The following is a 22,588-nucleotide window of genomic DNA, read 5'->3' on the forward strand; positions in this document are numbered from 1 at the left end:
TGGCTGATAGACATTTTAGTGGAAAGTCTGGTGGTCATCCACAAGCAATGTGGAAAGACATCTTGACTGGGTCCTGGAAAGGACCTGAACCAGTATCAATTTGGGGGAGTGGATCTGTTTGTGTTTTTCCTCAGGACCAACAACAACCTATCTGGGTCCCGGAGCGCTTGGTAATAAATATCCATAAGAAAGAAAATGGCACCGAAACACAAAATGATTGTGATGGTAGTAAGCCTGCTGTTGTTAGCTCTTCCTAAAACTTTTGAGGATATATTCTGGGGACTGCTATCCATATGGCCTATTCCCTTGCCTATTACTCATGATGCACAAGTTTTCCCTCAATTATTTCCTAGTACAGAACTTCTAGGTATCCCTTACCTACCAGCTTGTTCCACTGTAAAGTCACTTAACACTAGTCTAAACTTCAAGCTAAGAGGTAGTCTTTGCTTCCTATGGTTAGCCACCACAGAAACTGCCATGATACAGGGAGGCAATCTCTCTCTCATTCAATAAAGGTGCAATCAAAAGCCAGCCTATATAGAGGGAAGTAATAGTTATACAGGGTGTGAGGCCAATTTCACTTCCTTTAATCCATCTTCCCCCCATTCCAGTATGTGTCACATCTCCATTTGTGTTCATTCTGCCTAACAATTCTAAGTTTAATACTAACATCACTAATAACCATGATAATGATACTGAGGTCCTTAACTGTGCTAACCAAGTGTGTTATGTGTCTAGTTGTTGGGATGCTTCATTATTTCCTCTGACTGTGATTGCCAGGATTCCTAAGTTTATTCCAGTCCCAGTAACCTTAAATCATAGTGAGTGGAATTTCCTACCCATGAGAGCCAAAAGAGATTTCGGTATCTCAGCCATTATGCCCATCGCTGTTGCTGCAGTGGCTGCTGCGGCTGCTGCCATTGCTGCTGGACTTGCCCTAGGTACTGCTATTCCTACTGCTCACATGCTCAACAATCTGTCACAAGCCACTGCCAAAGCATTGACAGCCCAGGAAAACATCAATGCACATCTCACCATGGGAATCCTGAATCTAAACCAAAGAGTAGACTTACTACAGGAACAAGAGGACATGTTGACTGTTACCACACAGATGGGCTGTCTAGTGCATGCCCAAGCACTATGTGTTACCCCTATATCCTATTCTAATATTACTGCTGCTGCAAATCTGTCCAAACAGCTTGGAAGCATGCTTAATGGGATATGGACTAAAGAGTTTACTAATTTGACTACCTGTTAAGAAATTCTATATTTGTGGTAAATAGTACTCAGGTCAAGGTCCCGGGTATGCCAGAAGCCATTAGTTTCTTACAGTCAGCATTACAATTTGATAAACAATGGATGGGAAGTTTTGCTATGATGGGATTGATGTTCTTGCTGTTATTTTTGCTGCTCAGATATCTTTTGTCTCTAAGTAGTCATCAAAGACAGCAAGCCTTAGTGGTACTGCAAGCCCTTATGGCCATGGACCAAGGCTCTGATCCTCAGATTTGGCTCTCCCAATTACAGGACTGGTAGTCAAAGATGGGTAATCACAGGGTGGACTTTATACCAACCTGAGACAGGGATCAAAGCAAGCCAACAGCTCTTTGACTCCCAATGATGGGTAAGGATAAAGTCTGACTCTGGCACCTAAGACAGACACAGTCACTGACCTTTTCTTTTTATAACAAAAAGGGGGAGCTGTTGAGGGCCATCTTGGACAAGAATGCACCTGGCAGTGAGCCAAAGGGTGCTGGCTACCAAAATAAGAAGGTACCTAAAAGGCTTGTTTGCTGTTACTAGTTCCTTGGAGACTTAAGACGTGTTAACACCAAGCTCAAGGATCGGCTATCTAATATCATGCCGCCCATGGACAGCTCATGATTTATATAGTGTTATGCTGGCATTCCTCTGCATGCTTTCCTGTGTGTGAGAAAACTTTTCCATAATTGGCTGATAAGCTAGGAGCCTGGGGGAGGAGAGAGGGAGAGGGAAGAAGAAGGGAGACAGTGGCAGAACAAAGGAGGAAGAAAAACAGGGAGGACACAATAAATATCGTCAACTAAAGATTGGTAGTGTCTTCTTTCTCTCCTCTGGTTCAACTGGATGGAACACATGTGGTCTGGGAAATGGGGGTCCTGACAACACAGTGTGTATACCCATACATTGCATTAGCTTCTAGAGACCTTTGATAGTGGTGGATTGAATAGCTCTCTTACTAGGGAAAGCTACACAGGTTAGGGCATATTTGTCATTTATTATCAGGCAAAAGGACAATATGATCAATCTGGCAATCCCATGCTAGTTGGACAGTTCAGTTTATTTGTTCCTGCATGTCCCTTAGAGGACAAGACTGGGGTCAGGAGTACACCTGTCACTGGGTTGTGATCAAGAGCAAGTCATGATATTTTAGAAAAAAATCCTGCCCCTTTATCCCTGTTCCATCCCATTTTTAAACTCTATAAATTACTTTTTCTGTAACTTTTCCATCTGGTTCACTGACTGGGTTTGAGCCAGAGCCTGCACATAGTCAAAACATCCAGCTTTACATTTCCAGGAACAAAGGTGAGGGTGTCAACAAGTTTTCTAGTTTCTTGTCACATTTGTTGCCACATGCTTGCTTCCAAGAAAGGTTCTCCCAGTAAGACCAATTCCACTTGCAAATATGCCATCTAAAGTGTAAGGCCATGGTAAACCATCTAATTTTTAGTTCAAATATCCAGTGACCAGCTCATAGTTACTACAAGCCATAATTCTGTCTTCTGCCTGGTCAGATTTTCTTCTCATGCCAGGTAGTATGGATATCAGGTTGTATTGCAAAATGCGTACATGTACTTGGCTTCACCCATGCTCAACCCATCTCTCACACCAACAATTTTCAGGTAGGAAGACATTCCTCCTTAGGTTTGTGAGATCAATGGCACTGGGACAGCCACCTGGAGTGATGAGGAATAGGTAAAGTCACCTGTTCAACAAGTTGTTGGTGAGAACTCTGCATTGCTGCAATACACATGCCATTTATTTAGGGCTGTGTGTTATAGACGAATGATGCTGGTGTAATAGGCCATTGACCCACCTATGTAGGTATGCCAGTTCACCTTATGTCCAGTAAAGTTTTGGACAGTGACTCACCTGTGTTAGGTCATTTCACACTCCTAAAAACTGCTGTTATATAGAGCTGTATCTACTAGTTTCAGTTCCCTTCTCTTCCTATGGACAATATTCTTGAAGTACATTTTTAATTCTTGTTCTTCTTGTCAGAAAGCTAAGCTCATGTAATTTTCTGGACAGGTGACATTTAACCACATTGGCAGCCCTGGTAGTGAAGTGTCCAGAGATGGTACCTGAGCGATCAAATTTGCTTTTTCAAATACACTTTACGGGGGAGCATCCTAGTTCCATTTGGCTCCCTTCTTCATCAGCCCAGTAATGGGCATGGATATTGAGTGGGATGAGGAGTGAAAGCCTGCTAATAACCCAGGGGCCTAGAGACCCTTCTACATTTTTCACATCATGGGTGATGGTAAAGGTGTTCACTTTATATCTTGCCATTCCTGGAGTCATATGGTTCATACCTGACATGACTGCCCCATGAATGTCATGGGGCCTTGGATTCTGTTGAGGTTGAAAGCCCATCTCCTAGAATGTAAATGAGTTGTTCTACTGCATCCTATAACACAGGATGATCTTCTCCTGTTAGCAGAATATCATCGATATAATGGAACCAGATAACATCAGTAGAGAATGAGAACTGAAGGTTCCAAGTTACCATGCCATGACAGATGATAGGACTCTGTAGATATCCCAGAGACCAAACCTGGAATGTTTGCTGCCTTTCCCAACAATTAAATGTGAACTTGCTTTGCAAATTTAGTTTCAAAGGGCTGTAGAAATAAGCATTAGTTAAGTAAAGCAATCCATGCACAGAGTCATGGGAGGGTGTATTTCATGAGTGTAAGTTTTAATTTTGCAAGATGAAAATATTCTGGAGATCCATTACATAACATTTTGAATATACTTAACATGGTAGAACAATATATTGAGATGTGCTTAAGAGGTAATATTAAAAAAAAACAGGTTTAATAACTTAAGTATGTTCAGCATGTTCAGTTTATGGCAAGTCAAATGTACTTAATGAACAGTTAAAAGTAAAATTAAATAATGAAGTCAATCTACAGAATGAGAGAAAATATTTGCAATTCAAATTTTTTGAAGATTATTATTGAGTTCCTATAACTCACCAAGGAAGCATCCCAATTTGAAAATGGACCAAGTACAACAAGTAATAGGTATTTTCCCATAGAAGATGTACAGTGAATAATCATAGGAAAAACAGAACTGTTGTGAGGGAAAAGCAAATCATCCACTCTGTGGTATCACCTTACATGCACTACAATGGTTATTGTAAGATAAATGGGAAATAAATGTTGATATGAAGAAAATGAAACCCTAAAAAATTTTTTGTGGGAATTTATACAATTACTATCCAAAACAGTATGATAGTTCCTCCAAACATTCAATATGTAATTACTACATGATTAGTCAAATCCACTTCTAGGTACATTCCCAAGAGAGTTGGAAAATTGGAAGGAGAGTAAAACCAATACCTGCACACCAATGTTCATGGCACCTTTATTCACATTAGTCAAGTGTTGTAAAAAAAACCAAATTCCCTAGATAACAAATGAAAAATTATGCAACATGTTATGCAACATGTTGCATGTCCATGGCAGCAGGTGTGTGCCAGCATACCTGCCTCTCAATGCTACTTGTCAGCCATGAGCTGAGAAACTTTCCTCTGTCATGCTCTTCCACTGAGATTCTACTTCCCATGGGCCCAGCATGAAGATAGTAGAAACCAAAATAAATTTTCTTCCTCTAAGTTGTTCTTGTTAGGTATTTCATTCACAGAGACAAAATGCTGATTAATATAGTGATGATAGTTAAAATTGTATTGTATATTTCAAAATTGCTAAAATGTAGACTTAAATTTTCTAACAAAGAAATAAGTATGTGAAGCAATAGATAGCATATAGTAATTGACCTGACATAATGTATCAAAACATTACATTAGGCCTATTATACCATATAAATATGTGTGATTATTTGTCAAATAAAAATTACTATAGGTGCTGTAGATGTAACTCAGTGGTAGAACACTTGCCTAAGAAATGTGAGGCACAGGGTTTGATGCTCAGCACTGTATAAAAATGAATTAAAGAAAAGTATTTTCAAAAACACTATAACCCATGACTCTCTAGACAATATATCAAAGAAAAAATATATAAAGGATTAAGACTGGAAATTAAAAGGGTGGCATCAATACTAACTGCATGGACCTTAAAAGATAGTCAAGGAGCACCACAAAAATCTCGACATACTAAATTCAAGAAACTGTATGAAATCCATTGATTTCTTGCAAAACAATATTCCAGATTTAATACAAAAAAGTTATCAGGGACTGGGGATATAGCTCAGTTGGTAGAGTGCTTGCCTTGCAAAGCCCAAGTCCCTGGGTTCAATCCCCAGGACCACAAAAATAAATAAATAAAATTATCAATCTGAATACAACTGTAATTTAGCAAAGATTCTGAACCACTAAGGTTATCCCACCAGTTTAAGATAGGTTCCTGGTTAATCTCTTACAAAGAATAAAAGAAAAAGAGCTACTTTCTAACTCATTGTTTTGGGCCAGCATTAAAGAAATAACAAAAACAGACAAAGATTACCAAACAACTACAGACTTAAATCTGTCATGAAATTAGATAAGAAATGCAATGAAGTATTAGCAAGTATTACCCAGAAACAGACCCCCATCAGTTTAGCCAATTGGGTGCTGGGTAGAAACAACAAGAAATGAATTAAGGCCTCTTGGGGCAGTGCAAGCAGGTGGAGTTGGAAGGAGGGATCTTGAAGGGCCAGGAAGGTGGAGGACATGCTGGACTGGAGGGTGGGACAGGGGTGTGGTGGGCCCCTTCTTGACCCTCCCCTGCTCTCAGGATTCCTTTGTGATGAGACAGCACAGCCCTGTGATACATGCCTGGGCCCTACTCCCCATTCCTGAAGAGACCTCTCAGGACTCATTTGTCCAAACCGGACAGTGCCATTTAGATGATGGAGAATCCTCTTTCCTCTGAATAGCATTAGTGCCTCATGTCTGAACCCCAGCTTCACCACCTGGGCAATGGATATGATCCTTGGTTTTGTGTGTGGAATGGGGCTCTTTCTCCTCCTGTTACCCTGCCTCCAGGGTAATCCATCTTTCCCAACACAAGGAAAAAGGGAAAACCCAAGGTAAGAAACCCTCAGACCAGATCCACCAGAAAAATAGATTCTCTATTCTCTACTCTTCTTTACAAAATAAGAAGACACAGTTCAGAAAACAGAAATCTCAGAACAGAACACAGCATCATCCTGGGATAGGTGGGGCAGGGCAGGGAGGGAGTTTGCACTAGGTCTTCTCCTATCTGAAGTTCTCAGAACATCCAAGTGGTGAACTCCAGGTCCCAGAGAAAAACACACATTGTGACTTGGTGTCACAGGTTTGAACTCCTGAGAGAGTTGGGAACCTGTGAAGAAGGACAGTCTTGAGGACTGGTCCATCAGTCACCTTCTCCTGGAAGGTGTCTTGGGAAACAACTCTTTCCTCTGATTTTGACTGATGTGAGGGCTGTGCTGAGCCTTGAGGGTCTCCAGAGGTTGTATTCACCTCTGACCTCAGGGAACAGAACTCTGACTGGCAGCCTAGAAAAGCCTGTGGAAATGAGTCTGATCCTGAGTAGAAGAGTAGTGACTGAGGACATCCATGGTGCAGTTTAGAGAGAAAATTCTCCTGTTTTCCAAAGAAGAAAAATGAAGTATTTTGTCACTTTATTAACATTCTGTGAATAATGGGTCTTCATTAGCTCACTGTAGAAAGTTATGCTGTTCAGAAACATGGAATGTCTGCAGCTGGACTAGGAGAGCAGAGGGACAATAGGGCACCAGCCTCTTTATTTTCTTATTGGTCAGCATCCAAAGGTGAAGAATGGACAGAGCAAGAACAGGAAGAAGAACATTCTGAAAGGTAAGACTTTCAACCCAGAAGTGACTTGCTGTCCCCGATCCCAAGAGTCCAGAGCCATGTCCCAGAGAATGTCAGCTGCAGAGACAAGAGAGGAAGGATTCTGGGAAGGAAATCATCATACCAGAGACACTTCTCAGGTTCTGTGCTCAGAATAAAGCTGTGGTGGGCCAGGGTGGGTGATGTCTAATAGAACAGTGTGGGCCATCATGGAGTCATGCTTTCTGGATTTGGAGGTGGAACTTCCTGGTCAAAGTGTGGACAAGCTCTAACTTTCCTAACACCCATTTCTCTTTGAGATGCTCTAAACTTTTTCTCACAGGGTGAATATGAGTACAGTGGGGCTAGTGGTGATGGAAGGAAATGACCAAGAGCTACATTTCCGTGTGTCTTCCAATACATGTCATGTGTCAGGAAGACTTGAACACTGGTGCTTATCCTCCAGGGACTATTCTCACATAGTCTGCCCCACATGGACATTCCACTCACCCTCCCTCTCCACAATAACCAGGTCTCCATTTTCAGGTTAAAGTGATTGCTGGAAGAAAGTGGAAAAAAGGAAGCTCTGGTTTCACTTTTACAAATGTAAGTAACTTTCTACTTCCTATATCCTTCTGACTGCTGCCTATGATATGATTCAACATCACAAAACCCTCATGGGTCAGGGGAAGACCTCAGTTTTGGAAGGATGTGGATAAAGCTCTGGGGTATGGGAGAGTAAGGGCTTTGTAAACTCACGGTATGGGACAGTGAGGATCCATGAACCACAGGTGCCCACCCTTTCCTGCCCTAACTCCTGGACCCATCTGCTCCAGCTACAGCCTGTGCCTCCTATCTTTTACAGCCACCTAGGTAAACTTCATGAAAACAGTACCTTTCACCATGTCTTACAAGGAGATGACCCAGATGAAAAGTGCAATCCATAGTCAGCTAGAGTCCACCATTCACGAACATTGTGCAGGATGCTCTGGTCACAGCCTTCCTCCCCTTGGCTTCCATCACTTCACTGAGCAGACACCCTCTACTTATGGCTTCCACCACCCCACCAGACCTGATGACTTCCTCTGTGTCTGTTGGGTCATACTCATCCCTGAGTGCCTGTCACCAGAGTCTGTGATTTCTCTGGAACAAAATTTACCTCAGCCTCATGGACTCCTCTCTCCCATCTCATCCTTCTGATCCAATGGCTTTCCCTCCATCTGTGCCAGACCATAGCCTGACTCCTCCTCAATGTGACTCTGTGACACTGTCATGGGGAACCACACCACAGGGCTCCTCATCACCCAACTGCTTGTTGCCTGCTTCTGATTCAATGCCATTTCCTGTTCCACTGCCTTCTCCTGTCACATCCCATTCTACTTCCATCCCCTTTTTCCTGTTCCATTCCCTTCTCCTGTCCCATGGCCTCCTCCTGTCCCATAACCTTCTCCTGTCACGTTGCCTTCTCCTGTATCTACAGTCTCAGGCCATGTCCCCTCCACCTATCCCATCTCATCCCTCTCATGGTGGCACATGGATGCCACAATCTGGTGTTTCTCCCATGACCCAAAAACTTAGACCAGAGAGACCATGTTTCAGACTCACCTCAGGAATCATCCTGGGCAAATCACCTACTGTCACAGATAGCAGCTGAAGGTACCTATTTCATTAAACCTGATATCCAGAATCTGCTAGAAATACTTATTAGAAAGACAGAAGAACAGAACATTCATAATGCAAAGACAAAAAATGAATGAGACCACCCACTGAATTCTCTGGGAAGCACAGTAAAGTCACTGGACAGGGATCAGGACATCACCATCCCACAACCCTGGGACATAAAAGACAAGCCAGAGCAGCTTTCTTTTCTTCAGCACCTTTTTACACCAGGGGTCTGGGGGAGCATTTGCAGAAGAAATGCAGTCAGTTCTTTAGGGGACTCCCCATTCTGCATAGCAAGTCCCTTGTGGCTACTCTCAGCATGCCTGGATTCTCTGCAGACTTTTCCTGCAAACTTCCTAATTCCATTCAAGTTTAGGTACTAACTTCACCCAGACATCTCTATTCCTCCCAGTTCTTGCTCCACTCTGCTATCCAATTCCAGCCTGTGACTCCAACAGGCTGATCCCAGTCCCCATCACTTACTCAGATGCAGAATCAGGACCATCTCACATCCTCTCTACCAAGCATGCCATTTCACCTTCCTCTGAACACTGCCAGTGAATTTTCAAGTCCTACAAGTCAAGAGGGGACCTAACTGCTTTCCCCTTCTTCTCATCAACACCTAGAATATCACCTTTTGAGGAAACAACTTCAATGTAGAGAGGCTTTACCTTATTTGGTCAAAAGTCTCAGAACATCTTCAATCATCTCACTTTTTAGAACAGAGCTTCCTGTAACCATAAGCCCATAAACAAGATCCCAGGGGATTTCATGAGCCTTGAACTGAGAAGAAACTGGAGCAGCACCTTCAAAGGAGCTTCATGAAATACCCATTTTGACTACCACTCAACATCTACCCATATCTGAATCTGAAGGAATCATGGGACGGAGTCCCCAAAACAGGTCAGGGAAAGAATAATTGTGGGCCTTCCTGCACCTCTGTGTTTACAGATGATGACAGCCCTGCTGTACAGAATGGTTCAGAGAAGCCAGAAATATTCCAAGAGAGCACAATTCCTGTGGGGTTTGGTTTTTCCAGGCGTGTAACTTATCCTGTCTCTGCCCCACCTGGAAAATCAAATACCCACAGGGAAACTAGGGATGGACCATCCTTAAATGGTGAGGAAACCTTCACAAACACATCCCAGAATCCCTCCCTCCTTAATTCTGACAATTGGCATGTGTGGAAGCACATGTTACAAGTCAAAGAGTGAGGCACAGGTGAGGTCTACCCCTCAAGGTACTCAAGCACATGAATCTATTCAAGATGAAACACTCTGAGGCTTCACCACATCCACAGTCTCCTCTTCCCACCTTAGACTCCTGTAACTTCAGGGCTGACTCCATTGTCCAAGATACCAATGTCCTGGGAAAATCAATTCACAAAGGTCCAGGATTCAAGGAAGTTACAAAAACTTGTGTTCCCACCCTGAAGTTTCCTCTCTCTGGCTCCTCACTAGAGTCCCTGAGCACAAATGCATCTGGTGACATCTGTGGGCTCTCAGATGCTCCATCAAGTACACAAAAGGGCAGTCTGACCTCTCAGTTCCACAGTTACATTCTTGTGGGAAGAAACTGGAACAGTGATGCTCTCCTCAGTTCTGGAAGAGACACCCTAGAACCAAGGTTCAGCCTAGAAATAGGCAGACATGAACCATTGTGCAGTGGAGGTGTGAGCTCACAAGGCTAATGCCACACTCTGTCATCATTCAGGCTAGGTTCCCAGATTTTAAAAACTAAAGTAATCAGAAAGCTAGCAAATGATGAGGAGTATTCTGACTTGGCAGTCTCCATGGAAATCAAGAAGACATCAAACTCTCCAAATGTTCATATTAATCTGTGGAATATAAAATCCTGGGGGACCAATAAGAGCCCCTCCCCCTTTAGAAGTTCTATTTCCCAGGGCCTGGGATACTCATGCCTCAAAGCACACACTGAGCCACAGAACCAGCCTCAAAATCTGGCTACTGGTGTCATTCTGCAAGACTATGCCACTCACATGTTTCATCAGGACTGTGCCTCTAAGGTACTCTTGGCTACAGACATCCTAGCTTCCCAGGAGAGACTGTCCAGCTCCCTCTGCATGTCCAGTAGCAGTGTACCAACTTCCCAGGGGTATACAGACTCTTGACCAGGGAAGAGAGCAGACAGGACCTGCAGGAGCCCCAGATTCTTCAACCCTAGGATCCACAGAGGTGCAAGTGAAATAAGTTTAGGCCACCTTCTCAGAGAGGGGAGAGTGTATGGCCCAGGTCACAAGCCCAGAAACAGAGGTTTGCAGGAGAGTGGCCCTCCTGTGCTGGAGAAATAAGCCTCTCTGTTCCTGTAATGGAGGTCATAGACACTGTGTGGGACAAGTCCTCCAAGTCTCCTTCAAAAAGGCACTTTGGGACAGAATAAAGAACTTTCTGCAGTATATTTTCCCCAGGAAACACAAAAGACAGGCCAACTCCCTACCCAAAATCATGACACCACCAACTTCTACCCAAAGTTGAGGGTCAGTCACAAGCTGACTCTTTACAGACAAAATGGCATCAGAAGCCCAGGCACTCATGACCACATTTGGAAGGATCATAGAGCAGAAAATGAAGTTTCATCATGACCTTTCTTCCTCCAAGAAAAAATGTGCTCAAAGAGGAACCCCAGGCACCTTTGGGAGACAATCCCATTATTCCAGGGTTCTCCCTCACCAGAGCAAAGGAGAGTGATGGAAGCTATGACTTGTGGTCACCAGGTAAGCTCCAGGGGCCACCACCATCCTATAAACAGAAACAAAAACAACCATCGGGCCTTGCTGCACAAAGATTCTGCACCTCTGGCCAGCACAGGTTCAGGGTAGTCAGGTATCTCTGGCCACAACAACTACTATCCAAGACACTGTGCTCTTCAGAGACTTTTATTCTCTGGTAAAAATCAACATGTTTCTCACTCCTGTCCTGCTGGGACAAATTTTTCTCATTAACAGAAAATATTGAGAAAAACTGTCCCCATGTGAGCCTATTCTTTGTTTAATAATGGCTTCTTCCTAAATGAGGTGACAACTGCTTTATAATAATACTGTTTCATATAATCAGAGAGGCTTGTGTCTGTTGTGGTGGATCATAGGAAATGAGGTCATGTCTGTTCTTCATTACAATGGATCTAGAGTAGACTGGACATGCAGGGAGGTAACAGGAGCATTCATTACCTACACTTACCCAAGATCCCCTCATTATACCTTAGGAATTCATGACTTTTTATCATTACAGAAATAATACAATGTTCTTGGAATTCTAAAAGATGGGACAATCCCATGAGGTCCCCTACCCTTAACGTCAGAATCAGCTTTTCCCTCCACCCTCAACTTTGTGGTTTGTAGGAACTGGTTTACAGGGTTACCATGAAACTTAGTAACTTCCCATGACACAAAATGGGCTCAGGGAGATTGGAGAGAAGGGGTTTTTCCTGGCCATGAGTTAGACTAGGTGGTCAAAGCGTCTTGGCTTCTAGATACACTGTTGGCAACAGAGGTGCTTGGAAATCCTGCCTTATAGAGGCTAACATAGAGATGTACCTTGCCAGTTCCTTTTAGCTCAGAATGGATGACATGGCCATGTCATTTGCTTTTGCTCCTGCCTTCCTCATCTAGAGTTAGGATGGAAATTACTAGACCAGTGGTCAGAATGGAATTGCAGCTCCATGTGTGAGTCTCTGGAAGGGAACTGCAAGTTGGCCTCTCAGGGCTGTGTCACATGCAGCACACCATCCATGAACCCTGTCCCCCACCACCATTGATGGCATAAATATGCATACAATATTCATCTGACAGTTGGGGGACAGTGGGCATAGCTAGGGATGTGGAGGATTGAAATGGTGCCAAAGAAAGAGGCAGAGTAACATGGTGATACCACAAATGGTGTCTTCAATGGGAAGACACTGAACTCTCAGTAGCAGCAACCAACCTGGGGGAGGAGACATTATGATTTCACCCTGACTCCATTCCTGCACACCCTGCTCTGGCTCCCAGGTCACAGTCCTGGAGAAGACTCTTTAGCAATGACACAGGCTAGAGCAGATGTAAACCCTTTGGTGGGGAAGATTCACTTCCTGACATTATGTTAAATAAGGGTGAATGTCTTTGCTTCTTTAATTACAGAAGGGATGAGTTAACAATTGGAGTAGCCAGGACAAGGGAATTCTAGCTGTGACTCCCAGTTTAGTGATATATAGACATAAACATGGTCCTCCCGTGTCATCTTCAGTGGAAAAGTGGGGACCTAAAAAGGCCAAAGGGGTGGTATGGGAATATGCCCACATGTACTGATGAGTGCATGAATGGATTCTATGGGAAATGGAAACTTAGGGTCACAGATGACCTGGACTTCTCCTTTGAAGGCAACAGTAGCAACTCTAAGAGGTTATTTCCTTGAGCCCAGAAATATCCTCCCAGCCTGGGCTGTTTCTGGGCTCTGGAGGCAGGAGAATGGTGTCTTCAGCAGTAGATTTGGAGGGGCTAATGTGCAGAGGCTGCTGACCTTGTGGAATCCTGTTTTACTCCAGTGAGTAGCTACAGAGCATGGGTGGAGAGGTCTGCTGAGTGAAGGAACTATGCATCTGGTTGAATCAAGATCAGTGGGGCCTGATCCTAGTGTTCTGGCAGAGCCCAGCTTTGCTGACTGAGACCACTGCCTATCAGTCATTTTCACCTTGGACATCTGGGCCATTGGAGTCTGTGGTGACCATTCTTGCTTTCTGTGTCCAGTGAGCCCAAGGGAATTTGAGCTACTCCCAAGAGATACTGATCTTTCCTGTGCACACTGCTCAGGGCGGCTGAGACCACATGCAGAGGATCTGTGGCAGTGGACATGGCTGGGAGCCACAGCACTGAGGCCTCAGAGGTCAGGGTAGGGCAGTGAAACCAGAAATGGCACAGGAATTTGATGCATCCTGAGAGCCACCTCCAGGCAGCCCATGCCCTAGAGCACTGCCCAGCTCCTCCTCCTTTCCTGTCCTGCTCCAGTCATGGGACAAAGGTATGGTGATGACCTGGATTCTTCTGTGCCCTGTGTCCTCTTTCTCTGACACAAGCTCTGCCACAGCACAAAATCTACTAGGGGCTCAGTATGTTCTAACTGCACTGTTTTTCCCCCAAGGGACCTGAGACTCAAAAGTCAGCCCCCAAGGAATTGTGAATGATAATACAGACCCAGGAAGTGGAAAGGTGACTCAGTAGGGCTCCTGCTGATCAAGAGGACACCACAAAGGACTGACAGCCCTCTCCTGTGGGGAAGGTTGTACATGGTTTCCTTGTGTTTCTTTCTAGCTCACCTCAGAGAATTCCTGGTTTCTACAGGGGTTTATGATACACCTCTGAATTTTGTGCCAGTTAACTTTACCCTATTCCTTACTGTCATTTCACTTTATTTCCATTTCATACTTATAGTACTAGAAATCCAGTTCCTTCAGAGATGCACCCTCAATGACTCTACCATTACCATTCCCCCCTCCAGAGAATGCCTACATATTCCAGTTATTGTTTTCCCTATTGTTTACTCAGCATCCTCCCAAGACTCTGTCCTTGCCTCATGAGCAAGAGGCAGTGGGGACCTGAGCATGTGACCAGGAGGCACAAGTGCGATCATGAGCCTCAGGCCCCAAGAGCAGAGGCCTGTGCCAGAGCATTTTCTCTAGAATGTGCATCTTGTTCCCTCATAGAACTCAGCAAAAGAAGCTGAAATTAAATAACTACCACCAGTAACTCATGCTTCATTGAGCTTGTTTCCTACTTCCTTCCATCTAAAGCAGTATTTCAAGGAAACCACTTTAGAGTCATGGCTACAGCAGGTGCTAGCCTTTCAAACAAAGGTTTCATTTCAAAGGAAGGTCATGGACAATGGAGATGAGCTGTGATTCATGACCAGGACAAGTTCTTTAAAACTGAGCACACATACAACCTGATGGGAAGTTCATTTTTCAGGTGATTCTCATGAATTTGAGCAACCAAAATTAGGAGTACAATATAACATGTATAAGAATCATGAAATTCCAATGATTTGCATAGTGTCTGTTTCATTTACTACCAGAAATAAATACTATAACAATTTCTGTATCTTTCCTCACTGTTCATTCCATCATTAAAGAAAGTCATTTCCATGGAATTATAGATAAAAACATTGAGATTAAAATTATAAGAAAAAAACTAACCGGAATGGAAAAAATGCTGAACTAATTGAAGACTTAACTGGAAACTTTAAAGATATTTTATAAAATACAAGGTTACTATTTTAGTCTGATTTCTCACTGCTGTGCCTAAAGGAACCAACCAGAACAATTGTGAAGAAGAAAAAAGTTTATTTCAGGGCTCATAGTTTCAGAGGTCTTAGTCCATGGAAGGTCTGCTCCATTCCTCAAGGCTTGAGGTGAGGCAGACAATCATGGTGGAAGAGTTTGCCAGAGGGTCGCAGCTCACACAGTGAGCAGGAAGTCAGTCTATTCTTCAGATACAAAATATATACTCCATACCATGCCACCAATGAACCACTCCCTCCAGCCACACCCTATCACTTCACTTATCATTTATTCAGTTAGTCCCTATCAGGGAATTAATTCACTGATTGGGATAGGAATCTCACAATCCAATCATTTCTCTGCTGAACCCTATTGCACTGGCTCACACATGAGTTTTCAGGGGACACCTCACATCCAAACCATAACATTTTCCTATCACCATCTTTGTCCCTTCACTTTCTCCTATCCCATCACCATTCTACAGTTCCATAGCTTTCTCCAGTTTCATAACCTTTTTTGGTTCCATTGCCATCTTCTGTCCCATTGCCTTCTCTCCCAGCAATCTCAGGCCATGTTCTCTCTACCTACCTCATTTCACTACACTCCTAGTGGAAGATGGCTACCAAAGACTCATTCCTCTCTGGCTCCTCACACAGAAATCCAAGAGAGATCATGTTTCCCACCACCAGAAAACTCATTCTGGGTAAACAATCCACTATTATAGGTAGAGACTGAAGGTACCCCTTTCATTAATTCTGCTGTCCAGAAACTGCTGTAGACAATGGTCAGCAAGAGAGCAGAACTGAAAATTTGTAATTTGAGAATAAAAAAGAAATCAGATGAGCTCCTCATTCACTGGGGAGCGCAGAAAAGTCATTGGGCAGGGAGCAGGACACTACCAACCCACAAGCCTTCTAGAAGAAAAAGCACAAGCACTAGCAGCTTTCTTTTCCTCAGTAGCTTTCTTAAAAAAAAAAAAAAAAAAAAAAAAAAAAAAAAAAAAAAAACAAGGTCTTAGAAGACCACTACAGAAAAATGTAGCCAGCTTTTGTGGGGCCTTCTAAACAGCAATGTTCTGCAGCCTTCTATAGGGATCCCCACCAGGCATCCCATTTTATGCAATGGACTCTCTAATTCCATCCTAGTAGAAGCTCAGGCTAAAGTGCATGACACTTTTCTCCCAGTCCTTGCTCCACCATGTTCTCAAACCTCAATCTTTGACTCCAAACTTATCCTGGTCTCAGTCCCCAGCACTGGCTCAGATTCAGAACCAGGACCATCAAACACTGTCTCTTCATATACTGTCAGCCATTTCTCTCTGAATAGTATCTGTTGCATTTTGCACCCTACAACCCAAGATGGGGATACAATGTTCTGTCATAACTGCAGACTGTTTAACACTTAGAACATCACCTTTTGAAAAAGCAACTAAAGAGCATGAGGATTTTTCCCTATGCAATCAAAACAACCCAGGAAATCTTTAGATAACTCACAGCCAGTACACACTCTCCCAGAAACACAAGTCCACTGCCAGACTGCCAAGGCATTTTATCAGCAATGAACAATGGAAAAAATTGAAGTAACACCCATGAGAACAGGATCACTCAGCACTAGTGTGGAGTATTCCACAAGATCCAGCTATCTTTAGACCAAGGGGAGCCCAGGATAAAACTGCCAACCACTGATGACAAAGGACAATTATGGATCTTTCTAGAGCTCCACAATCCAGATGACAGCAGTCAGAAGGATGGGGAACCCAGAAATACTTCAGGTGGGAAATACTCAGGCAACAATCTGGGGCACAGTCTGAGATGATCCCAGAAGAGTTTCCCAATGAACTTTCTAAGGGTCATCTCTGAGACAAAATCAGGAAGTGACTTGAGACCTTTAAGAAATACAGAGGAAATGATTCACCAAGAGACCCAGACAAGAAACATATACATATCTTGCCTGTACATTCAAGAAGGAAGTTGGAGCAGACCAAAGAGGGCATGATTCCTGTGGGTAGTTATCATTCCAAACTTGCAACATACCATCTGTCTGCCCTGCCTGAAAATTCAAACACTCACATGGAATCTGGGGATGAACCATCTATAAAAATTTGGGAAACCTGCAGGAACACCTCCCAGGAGTTTTGCCTCAGGAATGCTGAAACTCAGCAGGTGCCAATAGTATATATTAAAAGTCTCTGTGTGAGGCACAGGTGGGACCTAAATCCCATAATCCTCAAATACATAAACCTCATTAACTTGAGAAAGTCTAAGCCGAAGTCCTTCCATAGTTTGTCCTTCCCTCATCAGCCTCCTGTGATTTCAGGTCTAACTCCTTTTTCCACAATGTCAGTGTCCTATGAAAACATACTCAGAAAGGTCTCACCCTGCATTATCCTCTCCCTGGCCCCTCACTTGAGTCCCACAGCAGGACTCCATCTCATGAAAACTGTGGGCCCTGAGAGGTCTTACAAATGGATAAAGGGGTAGCTTGCCCTTTCAGTGCCCCCACATTGGTCCTTGTGGGCAAAACTCAGCATGGAAATATTGTCCTGGGATCTGGGAGGGGCACCTGGGAGCCAAATCCAAGACCAGAAGAAGGAGGCATGTACAATTGGAGAGTGGGGTGTGGGCTCACAAGACCCATGTCACAACATAACATCACTGGTCAAGGAAGAGTTCCAAACTTCAAAGGCTGAAGACACCAGGGAGATAGAGAAAGCTGAGAAGCCCCTGACAAGGTATTCACTATGAGAACCAGCAGGATGTCCAACTCTCAAATTGTTCAAGTGAATCAGGGAAATTCTGGGAAAAGTAAAATCCCCAATCCCCTAGCAGAAATCTCCTGCCTGAGCACAGAGGCTGAGTCAGACAACCATCCTAAAGATATGTCCACTGGCATCATCCTTCAAGACTGTGCCACTGATGCATTCCTTTAGGACTGCACTCCTGACATCCTGGCTTCCCAGGAAACTCTGTCCACCATCCTGAACATATCCAGCAGCATCCTGTCACCATCCCAGGGAATGTGTGATCTCTTAAACATCAAAAAGAGCAGCCAGGAACTGCAGAAGGCTAAGATCCCAAACTTGCAGGACCCATCAAAGAACAATAGCAAAAGTCTTGTTCCAACTGACAAGAGAGGGCTGTGTGGCCCAGGTCAGGTATCCAAGAAGGATGGTTTTCAGGAGGAAAGCCTTGCCATACTGATGGATATATCCCCTGCCCAGGTAGGGAAATAGGAGGCACTATGGGTACATGTCCTCCAAGGCTCCCTCTTCACAAAGGACAGTCTCCATCAGAGGCACTTTAGGCACAGGATAAGTAAATTTTTGAAGAGTATATTCCATAATAAAGGTAAAAGATAGGTATATAACTAGACAAAGGTAAATAATCATTATCCATTTCCCAATCCTCATGTTAGTAGCAAGCACAAAGTTTATAGATGGCAGTGAGGGGTGGGGGTAACTGCTGATGCCCAGATACTCATAACCATTGTTGCATGGATCCAACAGCAGAAAGTGGGGCTTCAGCATAAACCTTCTCCCTCCAAAGATAACTTGTACAAACAGGAACTCCAGAACCTGGTTGGTAGATATTCCTGTTGCCACAAGAGTTCCTACCCCTAGAGCAAAGGAGAGTGATGTGTAATTTTGGCCTGTGGTCACTGAGCTCACCCCAAGGGACACAGTCTTCCCATCAAGAAGACATGGATGAGAGACAGGGACAGCAATCAGACCTTGCTGCCCAGTGTGCCTACACCACTCACCAGTCCTTGCCAGCATAGGCCTAAAATAGCAGGCCACCATTCCACTGTCACAGACACTTTTGTCTTCAGAGAAGTTTGTTGTCTGATGAATACCATCATGCTTCTCATTTCTTTCCTCTTGGCAATATTTTCCCCAAAAAACATCTCATTCCAAGTGGAGGAAACAATTTTGTCATGACCATATCATGGTGTGGTAAGAGCATCTTCCTACTGAGATGTCTATTGCTTCTGAACCCATGCTCTTTTTCATCTGAAGTAGGGTCTTCTGTCTTTGCCATGGTGGGGCATTGGGAAGAGGTTGGCATCTGCTCTTCCTCACAGTGGATTCTAGAAGGGAGATGACAGGCAGAGAAGTAAAAGTGACATTGAGTACCACTCTCATCCAGATTCCTCATTGTATTATGTATTTATCATTTGGTTATCACATACACAAATAATAGAAAACTCTCAAGACTTGCCAGTATGAGGCCACCCTACACAAACCATTCCCGAGGATCTCTCAACCTGCCTTCTCCTTTCTATCCCTCTCCCTTGAAATTCAGGCAGCTGCAGAGAGAGGTGTATAGAGCGACTATGGAACATGGTGACTTCACATATGAGAAGATGTGCTCAGAAAAGTTGGGGAGGGGCTTAGTTTGCTGGCCCTGAGTTCAGATTTGGGAGAGTCTAACCCCTCATATATCTCTGGGGGGCTGGGGATTGAACTGATGACTCTTTACCACAGAGCTATAGGGTATTTCCCCAGGGCTTTTAGTTTTTTTACTTGGAAACACGGTCTCACATTAAGATGCTGAGACTGGTCTCAAACTTGGGACCACCTTTCTCTCTTTCTCTCTTCTCTCTCTGTCACACACACACACACACACACACACACACACACACAAACACACATGAACATTAATATATCACAAGTTGAGGAAGTGCTACACACCAGGCAATGTAGTTACATTGGAATAAATATTGATTTAAAAGAGAAATAATTTTCTGCTTCTATGAATTGTACACTGCAGGACAGAAAACACATAATTACCAAGAACCCCTTAGCCATTAAGGTGGAACTACAGTTAGGGTCCATAATCCCTGGCTTCAGCAAGGGAACTGTGAGACCCTCTCTGCACCAAGACTCTGTCTTCTGCCCTCATCCCTCAGAACAGTACTCCATAGGTGCAGGCCTGGAGCACATCACAGTCTTCTGGGAGACAGAGAAAATGGCTCAGTCTCCCACTTCTGGAAGCAGATTGAATTGTCAAGAACACAAATTGGAGACCCCCCTTGAACCCCCTCAAAAGCCCTTCTCAAGAGACCAGTGTCTTTCCCAGCTCTTCTCCCCCTTCTTTCCTGTTCACAGAGCCATCAAAATCCCTACAGTGAAAGCCACGTGATCCATGCCTTCCTCAAAATCCTCTTGTGTGAACTTACCCAGTTAGAATAACCTTAGCACCTCTTTCACTGCCCCAGTCCTTTAGGGTGTGGCTCCTGGAGGCCTCTGTGGCCTCACTCTCACCAAGCCCCTCCCCCAGGGCACTCCACCCAATCTGGGGTTTCCCTGAACCATTCTTGATGCTGTTTCTTCCAAGAAACCCTGCATGACTTCCCTGTGCATGGAATGTCAATACCCAAAGAGTCAGGGCTCTTTCCCTTCTCAATGGACTTCTCTCTGAGTGCCCATCCCAAAGATCTCCCATGGTCTCCAGGTAGGTCAGGTCTGTTCTTCCTTGTTTAAGACCTGCCTGGCCCACTGCTATCTATGGTATTTAAGTATTTATTCAATGTCACACCCTCTTCCTCCAAGTACAAGATCATGGGAAGCTGTGAGCAAAAATCAGGCACTTGGAGTATGACCACAAGTACTGATGAGTGCATGACTGGATTCTATGGGAATGAGAACTTAGGGCTACAGATGACCTGGATTTCTCCTTTGAAAGCAGTAGAAGCCACTCTGAGAGGTCATTTCCCTGAGCCCAGAAACCTCCTCTCCTGAGCTGATGCTGGGCTCTGGAGGCAAGAGAATGGTGCCTTCAGCAGTAGATTTGGAGAGGCTGCTGTGCAGAGGCTGCTGACCTTGTGGGATCCTGTTTTACTCCAATGAGAAGCTACAGAGCATGGGTGGAGAGGCCTGTGGATTGAAGGAAATATGCATCTGGTTTGTATCAAGATCAGTGGGGCCTGATCCTAGTGTCCTGACAGAGCCCAGCTTTGCTGACTGAGACCAACCACCCACCACACTTCTCACTGTCATTACCACTAGGAAAGAAAACAGTTTCCATGGAATTATGAACAATGGTTGAGACTGAGACAGGAGTCAAGGAATACCTTAAATGGAAACACACAAACCTGAACTAATGAAAGACCTAATTAGGATCCTTTAAAATGTAACAAAATACAAGGTTTTCTTTGTGGCAGCTGCTAGTAAGATGAGGAATCTAAATGTAGTTGTTACATTAATCAGAAGAATGTTAAAATTCCATAACTTACTGAATTGTGTTGGTGACCATGAATGTGAGCAAGGTGAACATTCTCATGTCTTTATCTTGTTAAACTTACTGAAATTAATAAATAAAATGATAATTTGAAAGTGTAAACAATTTAAATGTATTTTATCTTACTTTATTAATTTTTAACCTAATGATGTCCACGGCATTCTACTCTTGATTCCAAATTACTACAAACTCTTCTAAAATATTCCCCGAAATAATATTAATTAGTAACACATTACTAAACTTACATGTGTAATGAAGATTATTTCTTAGAATTTTCTTCTAATAATGCATTGCAGGCTCAGGTTCTCTAATGGAAAATTCTTACAATCAGAATTATACAGATGGAAGGTATATTGTCTTCTTGAAAGATTCTGTACCCTGTACACTCCCACCTATTTTAGTATTGCCATAGATTTCAGGTTTATTGAAAAATGTTTCTTTTTCCTCTACAACAAAGGAGACTTCAATATCACAGTCGAGTGGAACAGCAGTTTCTACCTTCTATCCTCTGTCATCAGATGCCCCCAAGGACATCTGCACAGTGCTGGCACCTCCCTGGGTGAGGATGACACACTCAACATTTTCCTCACAAGGGCATGAGGAAGTCCTCGCACAGTTCTCCTTTGCATGAAAGGAATTTTTCATACTAAGGTGTTCACAACAAGCTGATAAAATGTGCTTGGAATGGCAGCTACTCTTTGTTCATGACTATTGTTCACAAGGGCAATGGGACATTTATTTTGCTTTACTAAGTAGAAATCAGGCATCACTCAACTTGAAAGCATATGTGGTCCCCACAAACAGGAGACTTTTCTCTTCCACAGGGATATCTGTATTATCCCATGGAAGGTGGGGACAAATAACAACACCTGCCCCAGGAGCTACTCCCTGTGTGAGGGACTTAACTGTTTTCTGCATTTAAATTCATTAGGGAAACACTAGTCCCTGCCAAGGGCCACATGAGCATATCTGTAGGATCAGGAATCCTGACCACACTCCACAGGGTCCATAATAAAAAAAGTTTATGCTGGCAGGCTCAAGCACTCCCCATAATCCCCCCAATTTTCAAACATTACTATGTGATTCAGGGCAAGCCTCTTATTCCCATACCTGAATCCTAAGGACATGACAATTTAATTCAGGCAAAATGGTTGGAATTGAGTCTGGTTAATGATACCTGTGGGCCACAATTAGCACCTGGACCCCAAGCTACCAGTGAATCAGTAGTTACACATGTGGCCTCAGGCCCCCTCTCCCAGGCATATTCACTGCAACCTGAGCACCCCACCTGACAGAGAGAGGGCACCTCCAAGAAGGTCAGAATTTAGTCTCAGTCACTGCCTCAAGAGACCCCAAATCAGGATGCTCCCCAGTTCAA

The 22,588-nt window shown here is 43.7% G+C and overlaps 1 pseudogene; it reads right to left on the bottom strand.

The window, feature by feature from the left end:
- Positions 1 to 18,209: 18,209 nt before the first annotated feature.
- Positions 18,210 to 22,588, bottom strand: part of LOC124974484 (gamma-glutamylcyclotransferase-like) — a 61,681-nt pseudogene continuing 57,302 nt past the window's right edge.

The sequence above is a fragment of the Sciurus carolinensis genome, unplaced genomic scaffold, assembly GCF_902686445.1.
Source record: "Sciurus carolinensis unplaced genomic scaffold, mSciCar1.2, whole genome shotgun sequence".
NCBI lineage: Eukaryota > Metazoa > Chordata > Mammalia > Rodentia > Sciuridae > Sciurus > Sciurus carolinensis.